This window comes from Conger conger, chromosome 14, assembly GCF_963514075.1.
Source record: "Conger conger chromosome 14, fConCon1.1, whole genome shotgun sequence".
Classification (NCBI taxonomy): Eukaryota; Metazoa; Chordata; class Actinopteri; order Anguilliformes; family Congridae; genus Conger; species Conger conger.
The window spans coordinates 35,969,743-35,980,608 of NC_083773.1; the positions used below are offsets into that span (position 1 = coordinate 35,969,743).

Consider the following 10,866-nt stretch of genomic DNA (forward strand, 5'->3'; position numbering starts at 1 on the left):
AAGGCCAAATGAGTGTCGGCAAGTAACACCTTGGGATTTACTGTTATGTCAAGCGCAATTTAACTGGTGTGAATTTTGCGCTTTAAAAATACACTTTATGTGCACTTTGCGTAAGGACTACCAAGGAATCATATGAGAGAAAGTCTGTGTCACCTGCATTTGTGTTGGGTACAAAATATGACAGCTTCATACAACTATTAGAAGAATATATAATCCAATGCGAAAACCAGCTGGGATTATAAAATGGTTTAAAGTGTGCCTTTGACACTGCCTAGCTGGTCATAGCTGGTCTGTGGCTGGTCAAAGCTGGCCTCTAGCTGGACAAAGCTGGCTACGCTGGTAGTGTAAGTGGTCAGTTGGTGGACTGCCTGACTATATAAGTAAGATGGTGACTCGCTTAGTGTTGAAGTGTTGAAAACACATCTTAAACCAGTTTAAACTGGTTTCAGATGAGATTTTCAGCAAGGATGATAAGGACACCTTATTCAGCGCACTCGAACTAGACCCTAAACGTGTGGCTAACACAGCATAGCTTCACCTCTCTTCGACTGTGTGTTTGTTTTACCAATAATAATAAGCCACCCGTGAAATCTCACACCACCTCTGGACTTTAAGAGATGCAGTAAGTGGAAAATAGGGTCACAGGGAAATTTGACAAAACTAATAAAATAATTGCACAAATCTCAGTTTGAGAAAAATTATTCTCTAGTCCCTACTTACATGTAATGCACAGGAATAGTTGAACTATACTACTTGTTGACTCAAACTGGGAGTCGTTTTCCACCCCATTTTTTTGAAATGGACTTTCCAGTAGCAGCTCATTTTGTTGGTGTCACTCAATTTACCAGAATCCCCAGGGATGAAGACAGACAGGGTGGAGCCTACATAATGGCCGCCATTAATGTGCTGTAGGTTGGGTTGGTCCTCTGGAGCCAGGGGGGGCGAACACGGTTGCTGGATGATCATTAATTTCCTTTCCTGTCAACATGAAACACAACCGCTGGTATTTCTCTAATATTGCGATTCTAATCTGGGTTGAGAATAATACATCGAGGTCTGGTCAGACTTTTTTTTATCTGAGCAGATATTGGCTGGGATTCAAACAACATTTGTCCTTAACCTTCACTAACACATTACAATAAAGCAATAATTATTATTTGTTTCCTCACAAATGCAAGTTTGGCAAGTTCAACGATCGCTAAAACTGCCATGCCAAGCCGAGTTTTTGAAGAAAAAGTGTCACGCTTTCAAGAAAAGGTTAAGGACAAATGTTGATTGAATGCAGGCCATTGTCTGAGGGATGAAACCGATACCATCACTTCCTGTTTGCCGATTGTAGCGCAGTCTTGAACGGGCTACAGCAGAGCGCCGTTATGTTGTTAAACTACGCATTCCCAAAACACATCAGTCAGTCGCGACGGCTGCTCTTCAACACTAACGAGCGCTCAGGAGTTTAACGAGAACCAGCTCGCCGCTCGCCCGGTCGCTGTCCGCTGCTGTTTCTCACTTCAGCGGTATTTATATTGGACCTGCAGGGTTTACTGAAGCAGAACCCCGATTACATGCCTGCTTAAGATCCTGATCTGAGCAAACTGACCTGAGATCAGTCTACGGGACGAGCATGCCAGACACCGGATTACTTATTGATTTGGTCCTTATTGGATTACGTTATCCTTAATACATCTCGGTTTCCAGACAAATTCATTTCAGGTGATTTTTCTGAACCCCGTTTGAAGTGATTCAGCCTAACATCATTTCTCACTAGCACCAGTGTAATGTACAGTCATACGTCCTTAGGACAGTATTAGTGTGTGTATATGTGTGTGTTTTTGTCTGTGTATGTGGTCATGAAAAAAAACTTTGATTCACTGGCCTAACTTGCTAAGCTGAACATGCTATAATACCTGACATTCTAAGGAAATAATTAATGAATGCAGGAGAGGTACAACCATACATTATGGTTACCATCATCCCAGAAGGCACCTGGACTACTGTACGTGTATTTTGATATAAAATAGCCCTTTAATTCCAGCCTGCCAATAGCCGGCCGCATCACGTTTCACTTTCATTACATTTCATGGTCATTAAGCCACAAGATAAAATTTATGAACAGGAAAATAATGAAATGTTTTTTTTAATTATTATATCCACTTAAAGTTAACTTGGATTGGCAGTCCGATGAACAGAAGTACCGGTGGTTAATATGTTTATCTATTGCTCATCTACTGTATGCACTCCACTCACCAAGCACTTTATTAGGAACATTTTTACTTTAAGCATAAATACCAAATAAAGTGCTGACTGTATGGTCTTCAAAACATCCAATACCAAATCCTCCAGTTTCTCAATTGTAAAGACCGTCATAAGCCAGGTAGTATAATGTTAGGTATTTTTTGATGCACATGGTCTATAAACATTAACAGGAGAAAAAAGTCTGTCAATTTGATTTTGGATGTAAGTCTTAAACCCTCTTTCATCTTGTGCCCTTAGCTAATAAAAGAAAAAACAGGTCTGTCAGAGAATCCTGTGCCAGTGAGTTCACACACAGACGTCAGTGTGTGCAATGGTTGCCAGGTCCAAAAAAAAAAAATTCTGCCCAAAAGTCATTGAAAACCTCCACAAAAGGGGACAAAGGTAACCCAAAGCCAATGCAGGCCTGTGAGGCGGGCTGGTGTTCAAATCATGATGCTGTGCAGAGGGGAATGACGGGCAGTGTCATAACCTATTGCATACAACTGCCCCTCATTACTGTGCTGTCTGGACGACAGTCGAAAAATGCTTGACTTCTCAGCAGCCACAAGCTTGCTAAATATTATCCCAAAAAACCACAACCCACAACCAGTCTTTTTCTACCCGCACCTAAATCTAAAAACTAGCCCAATTAGGCGTGAAAACCACACATCTGGCAACCCTAGTCTGCACTGCTCATGCTCATGCTCTCTGACTCACTTCCGGGCCACATCACAAGATGCCCGGCCTTCTCGATTCCACTGACGTCCAAGACGTTCTTCATTCAGACTTAATTTTAGACTGAAACCATTTGATAATTAGATTTCTCGGTAAATAAATAATACATTAGAAACTCTGATGTTATGACAGTCTGGTAATATGAATCAATCCAAAACAAAAACATTATTGGTGCCAAATTCCATCTGAGGCTTAAACATAAAGCACCGGGAAGGAAAATAAACAGACATGTGCGGAATGAACTCACAAGCAAGAGCGGCTAACGGAGCCAGCCCAGCTTACTCGAGATGCAGCACAGAGAACACACTCATGTTTGCCATTTTACTAAGACTAAGGGCCGGTCTCACAGATTAAGCTTAGTCCTCTATACAAAGCTCCATCTGTGACCGGCCCTAAACTGCTTTTCAAATAAAATGACCCATACTAATCACTCAGTAAATTTTGAATGGGAGAAGCAATGAGTAAGGACTGTCAATCATGCAGAATTTAGGCACTGGGGGCCTCGTTTCTAAACGGTGCATCCACACAAAACACACAAGAAATGCCACTTTCCCTGGGGACTTCAAAACGTTTATGCAAACTACGACCCATATGCACACACATTTCTGCACATTTTGTAGAAAATGGCGACTGCAAAGGCAAAGTAGTGAAACACACATAAGTGTCCTATAGGCCCATTCCACTCATATTCATTCACTTCATAACAAAGTCCACAGCCTTCCAATAATCATGCATCCAGGCCTAAGTCAAAGGAACATCCTGGCCAAAGTATTTTCTCTCTCTTTGGTGTCTGAATATCCATACTTAAGCATCCAGACTGTCAGAAAAAGAACAATATTGCTGGTAACACCTTGTGTGTTACATCTTATGCCATCAGGAAGGTGTTATAGAGTCCCACAGTGCAGAAGCACATGAATCTAGATTAAGATTATCTCAAAATTGGTACTGTGGGCACTTGTTTAGATCCCCGCTTTACATCCAAAGTCATTTGACTGCTGTAACACTGAACACATTTCCTTTCATTGGTTATGTCAGAGGTATTTCCATCAGACAACACAGCCTGTCTCTCCTCAACTTCCATATGTGCGTCTCGATTTCACACTCCACAAAGTTTCTCTTCTCTGTTTCGCCTCCATTTTCCCTGACAATTCACTGGAATGACAAGCTGATTTCAACGCATATCATATTCATATTCACATGCATTGACACATGCATTCCATTAACTGCTGTATTTACGGTTAATTGTGAGCATTAACCTTACAAAATGTCGAGTTGATTGTGATTCATGAAGAGAGAATTTCATTCAGGCGAGTGTATGGACGGCTTTGTGAATCAGGAATCAGTGCGTTTCCTCTTTTGTGCATAAGTAATCTTTGTGTGTAGAACCTCCAACAACATTTATAAATGAGGCCTTGGGTGAGGGTCAGTTCGGTTCTTTTCTCGGGGGGGGAAACATTTCGCTAATATAAAACAGGGTCAAGCACACACCACATCCAAATTTCTGTATTTAGCACAGGTGCTTGATAAATAAAGAGAAAACGAAAGTGATACCCGCACACTGCTGTGAATGTTCCCTGGTGATATTTTTTATTAAAGTGAGCAGTGAGCTGGTCAAAAAGTTATTCATTTTAATACATCAACACTGTTCTCAACCTTTTTTTCACAATGAAGACCGCAAATTCAGAGTTGCATTGTCAGGAATGAAAACACTTTTAAGGGCACACGAGCCTGCCTCTAGTGGATAAGGACAGTCCAGGAGCAGTGCCGTACCAGCCGTGGGGCAGCCCTGTTGCAACCCTGGAGTAACTCTAGAGCTGCCCTAGAGTAGCCCTTTAGCAACCCAGGAGTACCTCTAGAGCTGCCCTAGAGTAGACCTGGAGTAACCCTGGCGTATTTCCGGCGCTTCCCTAGAGTAGCCCTGGAGTAGCCCTGTGTCCACCCTGTAGCAGCCCTGTGGTAGTCCTGTGCCCCTCTGTAGCAGCCCTGTGGTAGCCCTGTAGCCCTCTGTAGCAGCCCTGGAGTAACCCTGGCGTATTTCCGGCGCTACCCTAGAGTAGCCCTGTGGTAGTCCTGTGCCCCTCTGTAGCAGCCCTGTGGTAGCCCTGTGCCCCTCTGTAGCAGCCCTGGAGTAACCCTGGTCACGCATCCATCAGGTCAGAGAATGAGTCCTCTGGCCAAAGCTGGGCCAGAGGACTGTGAGTAAGGCCAGCTGAGGCAGACCCAGGGATTCAGAGCAGCCTTTGGCTTTTTATGTTTTGAGATAATAAAGCTGCTTAATCTCATGTAGAGTATATGCACAGTGCAGTGCCAGGCAAGCTGTTCCAAAACAGAGTGCTGAACATCATCAATAGGTTATCAATGAGCCGTTCGCACTTTCCAAACAAAGCGCAATCGTTTGGCTTTGATTCACCATTTTTTTCTGTTGCTCTTGTCATTCTCCCATTCCACTGGGATTTTCTTTTCTTTTTCCAACATCCAGATGGTGTCTCATGAGTTCACAACCACCGTGCGCCGTGTTTGTCCAAGAAACTTGAACAAATGCACCCAAAGTGGGACAATGTCTCACTGATGAAAGAGAGGGTGGGAGGTGCGGGGGTTTCCAAGAGATACCTCCCTGTGATCTCCTGGTTGAGGAGTCGTGTTTGCGTGCCTGCCATTTTTCCCCCCGGTTTATCTCCAGGCGAATCTGCTTTCAAAAGGGCTTCCAGATTCTAAAACATACCTTGGGGTTTATCTGCTGCTTCAGAAAGGCTCGCCCCAAGGTGGGGGGTCAGGGGGCAGGAGGGGCACGAGAGGCAGTAGCCCTGATTAAAGCAGGTCTGGTGTCTGGTGTCTGATGATGGAGATCTTGCAGCACCTCTTATCTGTAAGTATGATGTTGTTCTTCATGTGGGGGTTCTTCACAAAACAGATGCTCTTTGGCATTGTTAGGCCCCAAAAACCTGTGAACCCCCCCCCCCCCCCCCCCCAACCATCTCCCTCCTCACCCCCTGCCTTTTTCACCAGGAGCTTACAAGTTACTGTAAAACTTATTTTAACAGCCCAGGGACTGAACTTCTTGAAAAGCCCAAGTGTCTGATGGAGACTGGTGCCTGGAAACACCTTGTACTGGCATATACTCTTCTACAGAAATACGGCAAATTTGATGATATTCTGATAAAAAGATTAAGTGAATGTGTTTATAAGTGTACATGGTTAGCCTGTGAGTTGCATATTCCCCAAGACATTCTGGTAACATCACTATCAGATATTAGAGCTCTGGTGTGTCAGTTTAACTGTTTGGTTAGTGGCCATCTTTCTATTCCCCCTTCCGTTTAAGTAATCATTTCTGGCTTTGTTCTGAATGGCCTCTGCATACCCAATGATGTCATGATAATGTGCTCTTTTGTCTCTTGGGTACAATACCTTTCATTGGTTCAGGCATTGAGCTTGCAGGACTGTGTTGGAGTGGGAAACCAACCAACTAGCTACTTCAGTGTTACCACGTTGACTTATCACAGTAATTATTAACAGCTTTTATTTTCGCTTTTATGTTCAACTCTGAAATATTCAGTGAACATTTGTCCTTAACTTTGACTCACAAGTAAACGCAAATGTTACAGTTTTCTTTTGCAAAGTCAGTTAGGATAAAACTAACTTGCCAAACTGTTTCTGAATAATAACACCAAAAAAAACAAACATAATTCCTGCTTTTATTAGGTAGTCAAAGTTAAGGGCCAATGTCGATTGAATTCCAGCCAGTGTTTAACAGAGGTTTAACGGTCAGTTCTCATTGCAAATTCTGGCATGACAGACATTCATAGGGGTCTAGGGTTGGGGGTGATTATTAGGGGATGGAGCTCGACAGAAGCAGAGGTCCCTGGCAACAGATTTTTACAGAGGGGTGACCCTTCCAGAACACTGCGTACCGAGGCCAAAACTGCACAGAAACTTCACTTGAGACGAAAGTTTAAATTATTGGGTCAATTCGTTCTCAGCAGGGAGTGCTCAATTTCATTGTCCCCCAGACAGCCAAACTGATCTTCCACATTGTTGCAGGAAGAGCTTCATTCTCAGACTGACAAACTTAATACCAGGGAAATGTCAGGAGAGGCCATTTACAGGCAAGAGAACGGTATCTATTTAAAGAGATGTCTCATCCTAAGAAAGTCTCATCAACACTTCTTACTTCCTTATCTTCACCAGTATCCAGTCTGATCTTTCAGTTTGATATCATAAAACTTGGAGCAATGTGTTTCTCAAAGCTTTGATGAGGTATCATTTGAATTCATAGGTTTCTCATTTTAAGTTTACTCTTGCTCCCATGTCTTTCTAAGACCCAGCAATATATTTTTTAAATCCTATCTGTGACAAGAGCCTCTGGTCTTAATCTCTAAAACCATATATTCTACTATGCTGAAACCAACACTACAAGGAACATTCAATAAAAATAATATAAATAATATTTCGGAAAATATTTTCACTGCAATATGTTTTTGCCTTCCAAAAAACTTGTATTGTGCCAAAAAAAATACTTTTTTTTTCCCCTGTCGGGTCTCCATAGGTTTAGGCATCACTGAGAAATGGTCATCAATTAGAACGACTACCCATCTAAAACAACCAATCAAAAATCTCTTTCATTTTTCTGCATGTCCCTGGCCCAATGACAGTCCTTTAAAGCAGGTAAGTAATTCCAAAAACAACATATTTTTTTCAAACGTTGTTACGGAAAAAGCCCCACTGACTGGACCAATCAAAAAGCTTTTTTTCCTTTTCAGCATTTCCCCGGCCCAATGGCAGTCCTCTAAAGGGGGTAATCAATTACAAAAACAACATCTTTCTTTTTCCAAAGCTGCCACGGAAAAGGCCCTGCCGGCCGAAACTGGGTCTGAAACAAGTCTCTGCCCCTCCCCCCTCTCCACAGTTACTCCACCAGTGTCACCGCAGACGACGGCCTGAGCTATTACCATTCCAGACGCCTCCTCCTCCTTAGCACAATTCCCTCAAGTGCTCAAAGATGAATAAAATGACAAGCTGAAGACGTAACTAATTAATGACGACCCCTGGGGAACTATTTTTACACTCTAATATTAGGAGAAACACCATCCGTTAAACTGAAATCGCCGAATAAGGATTTTTAAAGGAATTTTTATTGCAGCGCTTTCAGAATATTAGATTAATTTACGCCCCATTCAGGGTGCAGTTCTCCATCCCGTTTTGTTTTCGGCTTGTTGGAATAACTCTGGATGGATAATGAATGGTGATCGCTAATCCAATTAAGTGTGATTAAACCTACAGCGGCGGGCTTGTTAATGCATGGATGGAATTCAGCTGATATCCGTGGATCATTTGTCTTCCTGGTGCCCTGGTGGGAAAATATGTAATTGATCAGATCCTAAGGGAATGTCCATTCTCTGCTCTATCTTAACCTAAGCCAAGTCTTCATCCATCATGCTACAGTACAGCAAAAAGCTACATTTACTGTAACAAACAGACCATGATAATAGATTTAATTGTGCCTATTGTTACTGTAGGATTGGTTTTACTACGTCAATATTCTTATGATTAAGAGTTAAACAGGCAGTAAATTAAAATAATTAGGTTGGAATGGCCGAGCAGCAGAATTTGTGAGTGAATTTTAATACGAGTCATGTATCTTGTTCTGTTCTTTGAATAAATATCAACATTTCAAACTTGAGCCCTGCAGTTCCAGTGGTCGTGTATACATCACAGAAAATGTTCTGTGCCTATCGTATCGTAGCCATTTGTATTGTAACACAAGAAGGCACAATGAGACAATTAACCAATCTGTACACAGCTTTACCTATAAGAGAGAACATTCTCAGAATTTAGCAGCCGCAGCTGTCTGTTTGACGGAACCTGGGTTCAATTTGTAGGCTAGTGTATCTCCTCCTGCGAGCAGTAATTGTTTTAATTCCCGTGAAGACGCAACCATTTTTTAAGATAATACATTTGGCCTGTGTGCCTTCTTGGCGATATTATATTTTTATTTTCCCCTATAAAGTAACACTGATCTTCTCCACTATTTTTATCGCTCTGGATAAAAGGATTCGCTAAGCGACCGTAACGTAACGGAATGCGGAACGCGGAACGAGAAACATGTCAATTCAGAGCGGTGCTACTAACACGAGCCTGACAGGGTTTACCCAACAGCGTGCAAAGCTAGGGAGACCGACGGCTGGCTCCCCAGCGCTAATGACCGCGAACACCCCGGTCCCGAGAACCGGTATAACGAAAGCCAGATGCGCAAACGGCGTACGGTGGAGCGATCGTTCTGGAAGGCTCCATACCCGACTGTGCGAGCCGGCTGCCCTGACACCGTGTCCGCGGGCAGACACCCTGACACCGTGTCCGCGGGCAGACACCCCGACACCGTGTCCGCGGGCAGACACCCCGACACCGTGTCCGCGGGCAGACACCCCGACACCGTGTCCGCGGGCATACACCCCGACACCGTGTCCGCGGGCAGACACCCTGATACCGTGTCCTCTGAAGAGCGACTCTTCAGAGAGAGGGGGTGAAAACATTACCTCATCGCCGTTTTTTGGGCATGCAGGTTCTAGCTGGTGCTATCACTGTGACTCTTCAGTCTGTCAGTATATCACCGCTGAAATAATACTGACTCACCCAAAATACACCTATCCATCCATCCGTTATTTAACACGATTTATTCCTGCTCAGGGTCATGGGAGGTGTGGCAGGGGTAGGCAGGAAAAGGACAAGTCACTAATTCATTGCAGGGCAGTAAAAATACATTCATTTGTCGTATAAAACGTATTGAAAATTGCCCCAAAATATACGCAAAATGAGGAGCATAAGCCATTTGTCCATCTAGGTACACAGCCTGACTGCCACCAATGGATGTAAGCTGCTTCAGTGAGCTGGGTCACCCACAGCTTGTCAGGGTCATGTGTGATAGTGTCTCAGTGAAAGGTGCTTCATCTGCAGAGCAGTTGAGTCTGAGTCTGAGTTTATGTCTTCGGAAGAACTGTTAACCTTTTAAGGAGTAAGATCACAAATTATATATATTATTACAATGCTCTTAACTGAACCTTCTAATGCTCAATCCATTAGCAAGGGAATGAGAAAAATAAATACAGTAAATCTGCAAATTTGCATGAACCTGTTAATACCACTGATATCATTTAGGCTTCATTAAACCTAGTATGAATACTGTACGTATTCCACGCATCAGAATGCTGATCTTAAATGCTTTTGTTCGTCACTAACCGCATCACAAGGTCTTGCTTGGCGACGGAGGAATTCAGCTTAGCGGAGAGCTTATGTTGCAACACTCTCTTTTTCCCGAATCAGCGCGTTTACCTCTCCAGCGACCGCCGTATATATACACGGGCGCCACATGAAGTATTGTATAATGTAAGATTCCGATGGGTACCTTTCACGGTTTCACAAACACAAGTTCAGACGACCGCTTTGAAGAGCCCTTCACGGAACAGCGGAAGCCAAGCAGAGCGGAAAACACGTCCGTCCGCGAGTGCGTCAAAGAGCCGGGCGACGCTCCGATGATCGCCGATTACGCGCTTGCCGAGAGACGGACGTGTTGCCGTACGCCTCGGCCCCAGCGCTCCGCGCAGGCCGGGAACTGTAAATGTTACGTTTTTTGGCAGCCGGCTGAACCCTGAATCCGCGCTGCCCGAGGCACGGCCGCATCTCAAGCTGTCGTAAATGGGACGTGCAATCTGTAATGCCCCCGCCGTCTTTGATGGCGGAGAGGACCTCTTTTCCAGTGAGTTGTTTGGGCCACAGCCACGACAGAAAAAAAATAAGCAGCACTTCAAATGGCTTCCTAGGCGTCCTCTGAAAAAAAAAAGCCGGGCCCTCGTTTGGGGAAACAGGCGGGGGTGGGGGTGGGGGGGCGGTTCTGATATAAGCTCTCAC

General features: G+C 43.9%; 1 protein-coding gene across 1 annotated transcript in view; it reads right to left on the reverse strand.

Moving 5' to 3' along the window:
* Positions 1–10,485, reverse strand: part of angpt4 (angiopoietin 4) — a 52,114-nt gene extending 41,629 nt beyond the window's left edge. The window contains exon 1 of the mRNA XM_061220354.1: positions 10,364–10,485. The gene's annotated coding sequence lies outside the window, so the exon portion shown is untranslated. The remainder of the gene's footprint in view (positions 1–10,363) is intronic.
* Positions 10,486–10,866: the final 381 nt, after the last annotated feature.